At 47.7% G+C, this 15,509-nt stretch overlaps 1 protein-coding gene across 2 annotated transcripts in view; it reads left to right on the top strand.

Moving 5' to 3' along the window:
• The window catches only part of LOC119842384 (rho GTPase-activating protein 39-like), a 128,245-nt gene that overhangs the window by 32,697 nt on the left and 80,039 nt on the right, over positions 1-15,509 (top strand). Inside the window, exon 1 of one of the 2 annotated variants that reach the window (XM_043495807.1) lies at positions 10,211-10,366. The exons of the other annotated variant lie outside the window; for it this stretch is intronic. The gene's annotated coding sequence lies outside the window, so the exon portion shown is untranslated. Of the gene's footprint in view, positions 1-10,210; positions 10,367-15,509 lie in introns of those variants that run through there. 2 annotated transcript variants of the gene reach the window in all.

The following is a 15,509-nucleotide window of genomic DNA, read 5'->3' as shown; positions in this document are numbered from 1 at the left end:
CTGTAGCAGATAGAAGCAATACAATATCTATTAAGCAAAACCTGTAAACTTAATGCAATTTTGATCATCTGATTATCTAGGATTGCTGTGGATAGCTAGGAATGCATCCGATCCCATCTCATACTGCATCTTGACCTTTAGCAGTATGATCATGTTTTTCCCACAGTGCCTATGGTTGCCTCTGGCATTTCCTAACTTTTGAGTGTTCAACTTTGTGACCTGAACACTTATGGTTCCGGCACTGGTGAGCTGTGCTCTATAAAACCAGGTCTTGGTCATCTCAAATGGGCACCCAAAGTTAGTGGACACTTAACCTTAATCTCTCTGAGCATTAGTTCGCTGTCTGCAAAATGGGGATAATACTCACTCACCTCACAGGGGAGTTATGAAAATACATTTATTAATGTTTGTGAAGCACTCAGATGCTATAGCGATGAGAATCTTAGAAAAACCTATAAGGAATGAATAACTCTGTCCTCAGAGCATGTTTTGAATAGTATGCAGTAAAATGAGCCCCAGGGCCACGCATTGAGCAACGAGGAGAAAACAAAATATTAAATAGCAGCTCATGCAGTGAGCACCATCCATTCTGTACACTCAGTGGGGCAGGGGTCCTGTGGAAAAAATAGTATAAGTGTGTAATTAATGGCTGTATCCTAATGCATATGCACTAGGGGGCTGAATTAAGGTTGTGCGGAGTTCTCCATTGAGCCATCTGCACTGATGCCCAAGACTTTTTTCTGACCTGATACATTTAATTTAGAACCTAGTAAGGTGTAAGTAGTTCTGTATTATTCCCTTCAGCATGCATGCCCTTTGCATGTTTGTCAGTCCTGACTTGCATCTGCCCTGTGGTTGCCCATTCACCTACCTTGGCTAGGTCGGGCTGACATTCCTCACAGTTAATAGCTCTGAGTCATCTGCAAATGTTTTCATCTTGTTGTTTGTTATTCCTTGTGAGATCATGAATGGGTCTCTTTACCAAGCATTCCTGAGGCTCCTAGACTGCAGTGTTCCCTTTCCTGGCTGTCCCAAGTATGTCCTTCTGGGTTCTGGCTGCCTGCTCATTTGAGAGATGTTGCTGGTGGTTCCCGCATCTTCCTCTGTAGTCCTAGCTCTGACTTTCTTGTTCTGAAAGAGATAGCATTGGGTCTCTCCTCCTGCTCCCCTTGTTGGATGGGGAGCAGCCTACATTGCAAAGATAGCTGTAAAAGTTTTAAATACTTTGCAGCTGTGCAGTCTCGCTGGTTTCGATAATTACACAGAACAAAAATTATAAGTCAGTTGTGTAGCTGTGGCTGCAGAATACTGTTCTATTCCCAGTTCACAGCTCGACTGATGAGGGCTAATGCCCTGTCACCGGAGCAGTTGCATACATTATGTATGATGTAGGGCTGTCGATTAATCACAGTTAACTCATGCAATTAACTCAAAAAAAATTAATTGCAATTAATCACACTGTTAAACAATAGAATACCAATTGAAATTTATTAAATATTTTTGGATGTTTTCTACATTTTGAAATACATTGATTTCTATTACAAAGTAAACAGTGTTCACTTTATATTATTTTTTATTACAAACATTTGCACTGTAAAAATTATAAACAAAAGAAATAGTAGTATTCAATTCACATAATACAAGTACTGTAGTACAATTACTTTATTGTGAAAGTGTAATTTACAAATGTAGATTTTTTTTTGTTGCATAACTGCACTCAAAAACAAAACAATGTAAAACTTTAGAACCTACAAGTCTTCTTGTTTGTCTTAGCAATTGGCTGAACAAGTTTGTTTACATTTACGGGAGATACTGCTGCCTGCTTCTTATTTAAAATGTGAGAAAGTGAGAACAGGCATTTGCATGGCACTTTTGTAGCCGGCATTGCAAGGTATTTATCTGCCAGATATGCTAAACATTTGTATGCCCCTTCATGCTTCGGCCACCATTCCAGAGGACATGCTTCCTTGCAGATGATGCTCGTTAAAAAAATAATTAATTAAATTTGTGACTGAACTCCTTGGGGGAGAATTGTATATCCCCTGTTCTGTTTTACCCATATTCTGCCATATATTGCATATTATAGCAGGCTCAGATGATGACCCAGCACATGTTGTTCGTTTTAAGAACACTTTCACTGCAGATTTGACAAAACGCAAAGAAGGTACCAATGTGAGATTTCTAAAGATAGCTACAGCACTCGATCCAAGGTTTAAGAATCTGAAGTGCCTTCCAAAATCTGCGAGGGATGAGTCGTGGAGCTTGCTTTCAGAAGTCTTAAAAGAGCAACACTCCATTGCGGAAACTACAGAACCTGAACCATCAAAAAAGAAAATCAACCTTGTGCTGGTGGCATCTGACTCAGATGATGAAAATGAACATGGCAGTCTGCTCTGCTTTGGATCATTATCGAGCAGAACCCATCATCAGCATGGCCTCTGGCATGGTGATTGAAGCATGAAGGGACATATGAATCTGTAGCACATCTGGCACGTAAATATTTTGTGACGCCGACTAGAACAGTGTCATGTGAACGCCTGTTCTCACTTTCAGGTGACATTGTAAACAAGAAGCGGGCAGCATTATCTACTGTAAAGTGTAACCAAACTTGTTTTGTCTGAGCAATTGGCTGAAGTAGGACTGAGTGGACTTGTAGGCCCTGAAGTTTTACATAGTTTTATTTTTGAATGCAGTTATTTTTTGTATAGAATTCTAGACATTGTGACAAAGCTCTGTCCTTGCCTCTGTGGGTCCCGCGTTTCCTGGCAGATTTCGCTAGCCTCAGAGGCTCAGTGTGACCCTCTACGTAACCCTTCTTTCTCTAGAGACAAGGGTCACAGTCTACTGAGCCATTTTCATCATAAGCCAGCGAGGGAGGTGAGGAGAAGTTATCCTTCCTTGCACTGTCTCTGTTGTCTCCCAGTCTCAGTGATTAATCAGGGGGCAAAGGTGGGGAGGGGGGAGCCTGGGCCCACCCTCTACTCCGGGCTCCAGCCCAGGGACCCTAATAGTATCAGCTATGGTAGCTGACCTTTTAGAAACATTTCATGTACAATTCCCTGGGCTACTTCCCCCACAGCAGCCCTCACTTCCTCAAGCTCCACTTCACCCTTACCTCAGGGCCTCCTTCCTTGTGCCTGATATGGTGTGTACTACTCAGCCTCTCCAACTGCACAACTTCTTCCCACAGCTCCTGACATGCACACCCACCTGACTAACTGGGAGGTTTTTAACTAGTTTCAGCCCGCCCTTGATTGGCTTCAGGTGTCCCAATCAACCTAGCCTTCTCCCTGCCTTCTGGAAAGTTCTTAATTGGCCCCAGGTGTCTTAATTGACCTGGAGCAGCTGCCATTTCACTTATCCTGGTATCAGGGATTTGTTTAGCCTGGAGCTAATATATCTATCTCCCACTGCTCTTCCATAGCCATCTGGCCTTGCCCTGTCACAACATTTGTAAATTCAGCTTTCATGATAAAGAGATTGCGCTACAGTACTTGTATTAGGTGAACTGAAAAATACTATTTCTTTTGTTTTTTACAGTGCAAATATTTGAAATAAAAATAATAATATAAAGTGAACTCTGTACACTTTGTACTCTATGTTGTAATTGATAGGTTTCAGAGTAGCAGCCGTGTTAGTCTGTATTCGCAAAAAGAAAAGGAGTACTTGACAAATTTGTTAGTCTCTAAGGTGCCACAAGTACTCCTTTTCCTTTTGTGTTGTAATTGAAATCAATATATTTGAAAATGTTGAAAACATCCAAAATATTTCAATAAATGGTATTCTATTTTTTAACAGCGCGATTAATCGCGATTAATTTTTTTAATCATTTGACAGCCCTAGTATGATGATTTGTCAGAGCCGCTTCTAATCTGCAGGACGCTCTCATTCTTGAGCTGTTCTTCTCTTTGCACCAATGGCCCAGGCAGCAGCTGCTAACTCTCAGTCCATTCTGCTCCTCTAGGGCCTTCTTGCTAATGCTGAGAGGAAGCACTGAAGAGAATGGTGGTGGTGGTGCGGGGGGGGTCCTGTTGCATCCTTGAGCTAGTGAGAAGACTAGTTATGTGATGTTGTTCCTTGTGAGAGTGGGGAAAGTGGTTACCATCGATCGGTCCCCTGGGGTTTTAGGAAAGTTGTCTTTCAGACTTTGCCAGGTGCACCCCCAGTGATTTACCATGACCTGAAAGCTGCCAGTGCGCCAGTGGGCCCATGGTGCCCTCACATTTATTTGTCCTTGTACACTGTAATCCACACCAGGGAGTCAGCCTTCCCAGAGCCTGTGACCCCGTCTACACTAGCACATTTTACCTGTGCTTACAGTCCTGTAAGGTAGGACGACATGTGTTCACCAGCGTGTTAGCTGGGTATGGTTAAGCCCTGTGGGAAGAGGGACCACAGGTTGGATGCTCAGGACTCAGGAGACCTGGGTTCAATTCCCTTCTTTGCCACACACTTCCTGTGGGACCTGGGGCCAGTCACTTTGGCTCCCTGTGCCTCAATTCCCTCTCTGCACAAGGGGGCTGATAGCATGGCAGGGTTGTTGGGAGGATAAATCCAATAAAGATTGTGAGGTGCTCAAATGCTGTGGTGCTGAGGGCCAGATAGGTACTAGCTAGAGCCAGCCCCATGTTTAAACATACCATTTTCTAATGTAGACAAGGCCCATTGGTCTGGAAACAACCATTTTAACTTGGGAGTGCCCTGGAAACTGCATCTGAGATGTCACCTCCCTTTAGAGAGGGGGAGCAGCTGTGTGGCTCTGAAGGCATTAAGAGGATTGGAGGCTGCCTGTTGGCTCATGGGCAGGATCCTTGCAGAGCAGTGGAAGTAATGCTGCTGCCAGACTAGTTCTTGTGGCTTTGCTGACTCTCTTGAGTGTTTGCTGCCTCCTGCTCCGAAGCCGTGCGTGAAGGGCAACCAGCCGCTTTGTCAGTCTGCTGATAATGCTTCTCTCGCTGCCTAATCTGTGCTAACATCACGTCTGCCAATGGGAATCCTTCCCCAGAAGCTTTTTCCTTGTTTGGTGGAAATAGGGAGCAGTGGGAATCTCCTTTAATGCTTAAGAGGAAAACTTTCCAGACAGTTGCCCCTGCCTCTGACAAGAGGCATCTGTTGAGCGCCTTTTCATCTCCCGGTGTTTTGGGTCACAGGATCACAGTGCCCTCTTCCCAGTACCGAGAGGAATTCAGGGAGTGCATCTAGCAGTTAAAGCAGAGCTCCTCAATTCCACTCCTGACTCATCTGCCTCTGGGGAAGGTGGGGTGGCGTTAATGCCTGGAAAGCACTTGGGGATCCTCCGATGAAAGGTGCCATCAAGGGGCCCAGGAGTCTTGTTGAGTACATCTTGCCACGTTTGCACAGGAAATGTCTTGGCATGTAGAGGGATTGAGTTGTAATGACCAAAAGATAATTGCGAGATCAGAGTGCTGATGTAGCTGAGTCCGTAGCTCCTCATCAGGAATGCATAGCCGTGCTTGCTCCTAGGATGCTTGTGATCCAAGCTGTAATATTTTTTCTAATAATTTCTCGGTGAGGTATTGTTAAACTTGCTGTATATTTTCTATGCTAAGTCTTTTTTTGGCTGGACAGGAAAGAGCCAGGATGTGGGCTTCGGAGATTCATTTCAATGGAGGTACAGTATTTCCAAAAGCCCAGCTTTGGAATGGTTCCCAGGCTTTTGAAAGCAGTGAACCTGTAGACGTACCCTGGGGGCGCTTATTGCTCTGCACAGCATAGCATGCAATTAAACTGAGGCTGGATGGGAGCAGAGCTGGGCTGGGTTCATCTTTGTTTTCCTTACTGTTTAGACACTCAGAGCCCGAAGAACCAGCCTCTGTGAAAGCTGGTCAGTGTGGCAAAGGGACTGAGGTTGAGTGCTTGCTGGCGCTGCCTTCCCCTCTGGCAGTCGGTCCCAGATTGGTGCAGTGCGTCTGGGAAGGTGAGGGAGGGAGGCTACTTTGCTGACTGTCGGTCTGAAATGCCCAGGCCCTGAAAGGCCAAACGGCTCATCTCAAGGTTCACTGAGATGAGCAGACGCCACGGCCTGGGATAGAGGAGGCTCTAGTGGAGGCACATGGGAGATTGGGGCTTTAAACCTCGCTGTAAAGTCAATGAGGAATAAGCCTTGGGCCGTGTGTTCCCTTGTCTCCACTAGGCCTGCCTGAGGCTGGGCTCCAGGAAGCAGTGGCCGAGGTAGTAGAAAGTATTGTCCCGCGAGGTGGGAGCTGTCCTTAATGCCCTGGGCCCTGCCACTCGGGGCAGCCCCAGGAGAGCCTGTCCAGCTGCTCCAGGCCCTGGGCGGGGGGGGGGGGGGGCCAGCAGGAATGGGGAAGCTTGGTCATCCTGCCCCCTAAGACTTTTGGGCTGCCCAGGTCACATCCAGAACAGCCTTTCCTGATGGGCTGTTGTCCGTGGCCTTTGGCCCTTAATAAAACAGGAGGTGAGTAGCTGCAGCCTGTGTGAGGGTCTGAACGTTCCCATTCTGCTGTAAGGGCCTGGGACAGGCATCTAAGGGTAGGGTTAAGGCAGCTGGGTGGAGCCTCACAGTTGAGCCCTGTTACCACTCTGGGAGCACAGAGGTGGCAGCAATAGACCCTTTCTCTCCTTGGGAGGAGCAGCAGCAGCCCCCCTCCTCAGAACAGCAGGGCCACCCTTTCCCTTGGAGTCAGCTGCAGGGGCTCCCTATCACCCTAGAGCAACTACAAGGGTGGCAACAGGGGGCCCTTTTCTCACCCCACAAAGGCAGGGGGTGTTTCACTACTTACAACAGCCAGACTTTATCTGCTTGGGTGGATGGGCCAGGCCCCCTGCACTGTTCTCTTTCTGCACATACTGGGGGTGGTAGTGGCACGGGGCTTGGCATTAACACTCCATCGAGAAGCATGGGACTGTTCTTCTCTCTTGGAGTTGTTGTCTCAGGCTCTCAGCACACGCAGGCAGATGTCACTGGGATGGTAGTCCTGCTCGAGTCACATTTTCAGGTTTCTCTTTGCCCCATGAGGGTGAGAGAATTACTTTTTCTTTTAACTGAAAGCTCAGCTTCAGCTGTAATCACCTGATTCCAGGAACTGGGGCACAGGTCTGTAGTGCCTATATCTCTAGCTCTGGCTGGGCTGCTTTGGTTATGCTATCCACTCATCTTTCACCCTTGTGGTGCGCCCATTGCCAGGAGCCAGCACTGACTGCATTTGGGGGGATTTCCCTCTGCCCCCTCACTGAGTTTCTCCCAAGAAGTCCTGGCTGTTTTGAGGTTCCTTTTTTCCTTTCCCTGTGAGGCCTCAGCAGCAGAGATGCAGCCTGGGTTTCGCAGGAAGCTGTTGTTAGTTTTGGTGTCTAGCCATAGGGAGCCCCTGCAATGCACACTTCGTTCTGGCCAGCCTTCCTCATGGGGTTGGCTGTCCCTCTCTGCAAAGGGGCCAAAGCTCTGCTCCTAGCAGCTGCTGCAGCAGCCGTGAGACCCAGTGTAAAATCAAGTTCCCGTTGGGTAGTTGGAAGCATGCTGGCAAGATCTGCAGTAGATGGAAAGCTCCCTAATTGATATGAGGGCCAGATGTAAAATCTGTGATGTCAGGGAGACTGGTAGTGAGAATTATCTCTGCACCCATGAGGGAAACAGACAAATTCTCTTCTCTGGAGCCCTGTGTTTCCAGAATGGAGACTTGGGAGCCTGTGTTCTTCCCAGTGGGGGCAGAGGGTTAGTGCTGCTATGGGTTGAGGCCAGTGGGTTCTTTACAACATTGCTTCTTCTAAAATGTCACAGGCAACTGTTCCGAAGCTGGGTGGCTGGGGTACGGAACCCACTTGACTTCAGTGAGTGCTGTGGGTGCTGCCTACCTCTTCTTCCTGTCCCAGACCCACTGGATTCTTCTCTTCCATGCCTCCTGTCTAACAGAGTTACCCAGCCGCAGGGCATGCTCCACTGCCCCAGGAGCTGGCTTTTGGAGGGAGGCTTCCCTGCCCTACTCATGGCAGGCTGTTTGCAGGCTCCCTGCGGAGCTGTGCGTTGATGTGAAAGGTTTGGACCTGGACGGTGGCTGTGAGCCATTTGTTCTGTATTTTCAGAGACCAATCCACGTCTCCCGCTGAACAGATGCTGCTTTGTTTGCACTGTGCCTATTTTCGGGGGCAGTAGAACCTTTTGGGTGCCGAGGGAGTTATATTTACCTTGGTTCCTCTGTCATTTTTGCGGCTGGGATGCCTGTGTGTGTATTAGCTGTGGAGATACACCCATGCTTTTATTTTTAGATTTAAATGACAGCTTTCCTGGGCTTGGCGGAGAGGAGCCAGACAGTGAAAGTCTTGCCACAGGAGGAGTTGACTTTCGCTGTCCTCGCTTCGGAAGTGAGCCAAGCCAGCCGGCAGGGATGTGCGGTCACTAGGGAAAACTTAGAGCTTTCCAGCCCCACATGTCAGCTCCATGAGGCATAAGACTAGTTATGTGATGTTGTTCCTTGTGAGAGTGGGGAAAGTGGTTACCATCGATCGGTCCCCTGGGGTTTTAGGAGGGTTGTCTTTCAGACTTTGCCAGGTGCACCCCCAGTGATTTACCATGACCTGAAAGCTGCCAGTGCACCAGTGGGCCCATGGTGCCCTCACATTTATTTGTCCTTGTACACTGTAATCCACACCAGGGAGTCAGCCTTCCCAGAGCCTGTGGCCCCGTCTACACTAGCACATTTTACCTGTGCTTACAGTCCTGTAAGGTAGGACGACATGTGTTCACCGGCGTGTTAGCTGGGTATGGTTAAGCCCTGTGGGAAGAGGGACCACAGGTTGGATGCTCAGGACTCAGGAGACCTGGGCTCTGCTGCCGTGAAAGGGTTGGGCAGCCTCAAGAAGTCCAGGAGCCTGGGCTTTATTGCACGGCGGGCATGTGGCGGTCTCTCAAGCAGGATTTCTGTTGCTAGCTGGAGTCCAGTGCAGTTTGCACAGGTCACTCTCTCAGGAGTGGGTGGCTGTTCTGGCCCCAAGGCAGGTTGGCCTCCTGGAAGCAGGTGCTGTGCTAGGCCTGTGGGTGAGGGGAAGGGCACAACCCGCTTGAAAGGAGACACATGGTGGGGCTGTGGGGATGACACTCTTAAACCTTCAGGTGGAGACTGCCTCAGCAGTCTGGAGACTGCCCAGTCGGCAGCCGGGAGCTCTGAGGAGAGGAAGGGAGACTTCTCCTTCCTCTCCAGTTCCTGCAGGGTGGGGGGTGAAGGCTGGAGTCCAGCCTGCTGGGGGCCCGGTCCATCACCTCTGGGAAGACACCTGCATCACACTCCCTAGTTTGTCTTCTCTGGCTGAGGCCGGGGGGGTTTCTTGAGCCCCACAGGGTGTTGTCATGGAGGCACAGCCTCACTACTCTGGCACCGCTCTGAATGAAGTCAGGCAGGACTTTAGTGCAGTGTCTCTCCCCTTGGGGTGTGCACTCACCTGGGCAAGAAACCTCCTTGGCTTCAGTGCCTCCTGGGTCTGACCTCGGAGCCTTCAGCCCTCTGTCCATCCATGGGCTCCCCACAGCCAGTCCCGCTGGATGAGACACCTGGGGAAGCCTCACACGCCCCAATAACTCCACAATCAGCAGTGACTCGGCCAGAGTGTAACACAGAAGGTTTATTAGTTGTCGGGACGACAGCGTAGAACAGAGCTTGTTAGCACAGAGCGCAGGAACATTCAGAAAACTCCATCCTCAGGGGATCCAGAGCCCTGGACTCTTCCCCAGTTCAGCTCAGCTCCTCTGACTCGTCCTCCACTTTTCGGTATTGCAGTGTGCGCACTAGAATTGGAGATGCTGGAACAGCAATGGCTTCACCAGCACTATGCAGAGAATCAGTGCACCTCTCTACTCCTCCTGTTCTGCCCTCCCCGGTTAGAGCCAGGGCTCATATTCGCCCTCAACTCCAGTCTACACTGGGAGCTTTTGTTCAGTTGGTTTCAACCAGGACTGCTAAGCCCCTTTCAGAGTCACTGCTTTCCAGGATACAACCCCCTCCTGTGAGCATGGCCTGCCTTCCTCCTGCCTGGATGGGTGAGCTTGCATTTGGCTGCACTAAAACACATCTGCATGAGCCCAGTTCCCCAGCTGATCCACTTTGCTCTGTCCTTGTCATGGTTTATCAGCCCATCAGCTGCTCAGCGATGATTTTTGTTTTCTTTCAGATCATTGATAGCTATGGAATAGTGTTTGGCTGTGAATGATCCCTGTGGGACCCCAATAGTTGACAGGTATTCCCCATCCCACTCCCTCCCCAAAGAAATGGGGGCTGCGGGGAGAAGAAGAGTGGAAATGAGGAACATCTGAATACCCTCCAATCTGTAAGAGTCTGGTGGGGAGGAACGGCCTTCAGAATAATGAAATGAAAGCCCTTGGGTAGAGTTGAAATGGGTAAGATAATGTTGATTGCTATTTATTGATGCATGGCTGAGCGGCGCTCTGGGGCGTCTGTGTACAGGAGTGGGGAACTGAGAGCTCTGCACATGAAAGCAAGAAAGATGTTTTAGACCAGTGGTTCTCAAACTTTTGTACTAGTCACGCCTTTCACACAGCAAGCCTCCGAGTTCGACCCCCCCCTATAAATTAAAAAAATGTTTTTATATATTTAACACCATTATAAATGCTGGATGCAAAGCAGGGTTTGGGGCGGTAGGCTGCCAGCTCACGACCCCCCATGTAATAACCTCACAACCCTCTGAGGGGTCCTGACCCGCAGTTTGAGAACCTCTGTTTTACACCCACAGTCCCTCTGCCGGGAGCTTCCCACTAACGTGCTGCCCATTGTAGTTTAAAATGTCCCTGGAGGTAGCTCTCCTGCTCCTGACCTGGAGGGCTGTTCCCCCAGTGCAGTGGATTTGACTGTGTTGGGAAATGTTTCCTGGTGTTTGTGCTCCTCTCCAAACTAAGCTGCTGCGGTGAGGCAGATGCCTTATTACCTGAGCTGAGGAAGAGCTCTGTCTAAGCCTGAAAGCTCGGTTCTCTCACCACCAGAAGCTGGTCCAATAAAGGATATTGCCTCATCCACCTTGTCTCGTTAATAAGTAGAGCTGTCAAGGATTAATTGCATGATTAAAAAAAAATGTATCGCGATTAATTGCGTGATTAATCACACTGTTAAACAATAATAGAAACCATTTATTTAAATATTTTTGGATGTTTTCTATATTTTCAAATATATTGATTTCAATTATAATACAGAATACAAAGTGTACCATACTCACTTTATATTTATTTTTGTTTACAAGTATTTGAACTGTTAAAAAAAAAAAAAAAAAAGAAACAGTATTTTTCAAGTCACCTCATACAAGTACTGTAGTGCAATCTCTTTGTCGTGAAACCGGTGCATGGGTTTAAAGACCACGTGCCCCTGGTTGGGAAAGTGTTTTTCCACCATGCTTGTCCTGCCCAAAATTCATGTTGCCCAGTAAAAATTCTTGGTTGTCCAAATTTTTGTAGCGTAGGTAACATTTACAAGAAAACCAGTTGTGTCCCTAATAGCAGTGCTTGGATTTCTCTCATTTGTTGTTTTAAATCTGATTGTCTTCCGCACATTTCTTTCTCTCAGTTTTGCATCTTCCCCCCTCTATTTAGTTACAACTCCTGTTTTCTCTGCTGGCCTTGTACTGAGCTGTTCATCTTAGTTTGGGGGGTGGGCGGGGGAGGAAGGAGAGAGAAAGGCCTAACTAGGGCCCCACGTATCTTTTCATTGTTTAGAAGGGCTGTGTTTCTGTTTGCCCATTAAAGCTTAGCAGCTATCTTGTTTCCTGTGTGCAGCATATGTGACTCAGTCTGTTAGAGCAATGCTAGTACTTAGCACCGACCTAGCCCTGTGCAAATAGGACTTCTCACAGTGGCTCGGAGAGGTACTTCTGTGTAGCCACACTCTGTTGCTTAGGCACTGAGAAGCTAAGCCCACGGCCGTGTCAGATATCAGCAGCAATAGAGATGGGGAATGCCAGGTTTCCAATCCCATGCCTGGCCCATGCTAGGGTTCTAGATTAAGCATTTCATGTGGGCACTTGTTGTCTCCATGGCTTGTGTTTCTGTAGTAGAGGGTAAATCCATCCTCATCATCGTATCCGTTCATTATACTCCACACCTGAACATAGCCATTATATGAACAACATACTCTCATATCTCATTGTCTGTACTTTGACCCTTTTACTCCCAATTGGGGATATTGCAGATTATGTATTCCTTACGCCATCCAATCCTAAACCGAATTTTGCAACCCTTGATAATCTGTACCTTATTTCCTGGTAACCAGAAACTTCTACGCTTAAACGCTGTACCATTTCTTTTATTTTAACATCATCTTAATAAAATTATTAAAGTTGAGCATCGCTGCAGTTGGTTCCACTTAATAAATAAATATGTGATGACCTCAGGCTTCTGGCGCACGCCCCATGGGGCCTTCAGGTGGGCAAATTTTCCTCCTACCATAGAGCACTGCTTCCTGGGCCAAATGAGGTGTGCAGTGGACACTCCTGTTTCCAGGATAGGTAAATGCTCCTCTCCCCCACCTCCGCTTTCCAATGAGTCAAATGGATAATATACAGCGCCCTGGGGCCTTTGAAAGTGACAGGGTTTAGCAGGCTGGTGTTTACTTTCCCTCACAGTGACTGTGCAGATCTTGTGCAGGGCTTGTCATTGTGCAGGACTTGTCATCAGGAGCTGGTTCGAAGGGCTGCAGAATAACAGGTGTGCTGGAGACTTTCACTCTGAAATATTGATTGGGCCAGTGGAAGGCTATGAAAGCTAGAGGTGGGCTCTGCAGCTCCTGGCCTTAGCTGAGCGGGGTCCCCAGGAGCTGGAGTGTGGGGGGAGAGTCAAACTTAGTCCAATTGTCTTTGACGGAGAAGAGTTTGCAGATGCAAGTTAAATCTGTCATGGAGCTTGGCAGGAGGACAGTGAGCTGCAGCCTCCCGGTTTCTCTGCCCAGTTTATAAAATAGCATTTAAAGTAAATAAAATGTCAGCCTTGAAGGGCTGTAAAAGAGGGAGGGAGGGATGGAGCCAACCTGTGAGGACCACTCCTCTGCCTGTGTGAAGTATTCCCGCTCCCACCTCCTGCATTCTCTGTGCTGGGAAAGGGTTCGAGGAGCCCTGGAGCTGAGCTTGCTGGCTGGCCTGGCTGGCAAGTAGTTTGCAGCAAGCCCCCCTGTAGTAAATGGTGAAGGCTGTTGCCATCAGAGCATTGTAGCTCTGCTGTGTGGTACCCATGGTGCAGATCAATGGGTAAAATGTCTGCCCAGTCCAGTGCACCTGCCACAGACAGCAGGATGGCGCAGAAGCCAGTGTTTTGCTCCTTCCTAAGGAAGTGTTTAGACTAGCCTTTCCCCCTAAAACTTCTCACCATTGCACTAGCTCCTGTATAGCTCCTAATGGTACAACAGATAAGGCCCTCACTGTGTGTCCACTGGCTTTTTAGGTACTATCTCAGAGCATGTCTAGTGGGCATGGTGCTTAAAATGCTGGTAGCCACAGTGCTTTATCTATGCTAGTGCTCCCCCCAGTCCTGCCACCAGTGCAATGGAGGAACATTTTGGGGACAAGTATCTCCTTCAGCCCCCAGGAAAATCAGTGTGCACTGTGCGAGTAAATGCTCTTGCTGTTGGTCTTTTTCGGAAGCTCCATAGCAAGCAGCTCAGAGCTGTGCTTTAATTTCAAAGCGTTACAACCCTTGGAATGTATTTGTGTATTTACAGAATGCAAAGGAAACATCTGAAATCTGTGAAATAATAGAGGCTACATGCTGGGGCTGTATTTCTATGGTTCAAAGGGAGGTTTTATTTGTCAGCCAAATGGATCATTTCAAGCTTTGGTTACTGACTACCTGACAAATTTGTTACCAAGTCTAGAGACCTGGCCAGGTAGAGCTCTGGGCTGATTTCCCGTAGTGTTACTGTATTTCAGTCAAGATGACTGAAGATGCACATACACCCTGTAGAGTTTGCTCCAGAGAAGGCCAGGCAAAAAGCCCTGGGAAAGGTTTGCTCTGGGTTTTACTTGAGATGGGCCTGACCTAGGGTGACTAGATGTCCTGATTGTATAGGGACAGTCCCGATATTTGGGGCTTTGTCTTATATAGGTGCTATTACCCCCCACCCCGTGTCCCAATTTTTCATAGTTGCTGTCTGGTCACCCTAACCTGAACTAAAACTGTGAATCCATACTCCTTCACCCTTGGGGAAATGCAGAAGTAAATCCAGACTTTGTGACTAGACCCTGTACTCTATAATAGGCAGAAGTAAAATCCTGGAACAGAACTTTGTCTGAGTTGGGATCTGGATCTGAACTTTATGATGCAGGCTGTTCTCTAATCTTCATGCTGATTTCTTCTTGTCCCTTCACATTCACACTACTGCCAGGGGCACCTTTGCTTTGACCTGATAAGGCTGGTTTATGATTATTTTATATTCAGCAGGGCACTCCAAGCTGGGATGTTATCTATCTAAGATCCTGGGTTTAGCAAAGCTTTGCAGAGTTCCTGATCTGATGCTCTAAACTTGGATTGTGTCAGCCCAATGCTGGCGTCTCTCTAGGAATGTGCTGCCTCCCGCTCTCTCTTTTTCCTTTTGTTGTTTAGACTCTTTCTTTACACATAAGAGTAAATGAAATGGAGTGTGGTACAGAGTGAGCTGAATGTCCCTTTGTTTCATTGCAGCTTGGCAATTCACAGCTTCCAGATATTTACTGGAACAAAGAGGTCATAAGCCCAAATCTCAGGTTAATTTGCCTTTGCACACAAAGGTAAAATTAAACTCCTGAAGAGCAGCAGACTATAGTTAACAGCAACACAAACAGAGCCGGATTGGTGCCATTAGAAGGGGTTGTGAAGTTACTTTCAATAGGTTTCAGAGTAGCAGCCGTGTTAGTCTGTATCCGCAAAAAGAAAAGGAGTACTGGTGGCACCTTAGAGACTAACAAATTTATTTGCACATAAGCTTTCGTGAGCTACAGCTCACTTCATCAGATGCATGTAGTAGAAAATACAGTGACTCACTTCATCGGATGCAAGTAGTGGAAAATACAGTCACATTCACTGTATTTTCCACTACATGAATCCGATGAAGTGAGCCGTAGCTCACGAAAGCTTATGCTCAAATAAATGTTTCTAAGGTGACACAAGTACTCCTTTTCTTTTTGCTTTCAATAGTTACTCAGTGCCTTCCCTCTGCCCCAAGAAATAGCAACGCTTTCAGAGCCCCTTGTTTCAGAGCTGAATTCTTGCAAACTGCTGCAGGCAGCGGGGATCTTGAGTACAATGCTGCTGAATTTTAAATAGTTTGATCATGCAACAGGGGACTTTGCCATTTTTCTGGTGTATGTAAACACTGTGAAATTCCCTCTTCTTTCCCCTGTTGAGCCATGATGCAAGTCACTTATTCTGCACTGCTAGCCTAACTTGCCTCTTCTAGACCCTCCGCTGGTCCAAGTGACCACATCCCTCCCTGCCTTTTCCCACAAAATACATCTCCACTCTTGTCCCGTGTCTATCGATGCAGTTCTTCCCCTCAGCCTGTCTGGACAGC

This window comes from Dermochelys coriacea, chromosome 13 (genome assembly GCF_009764565.3).
Source record: "Dermochelys coriacea isolate rDerCor1 chromosome 13, rDerCor1.pri.v4, whole genome shotgun sequence".
Taxonomy (NCBI): Eukaryota; Metazoa; Chordata; order Testudines; family Dermochelyidae; genus Dermochelys; species Dermochelys coriacea.
Note: the sequence above shows the minus strand (reverse complement) of the source record. Positions and strands in the feature narration are given on the sequence as shown.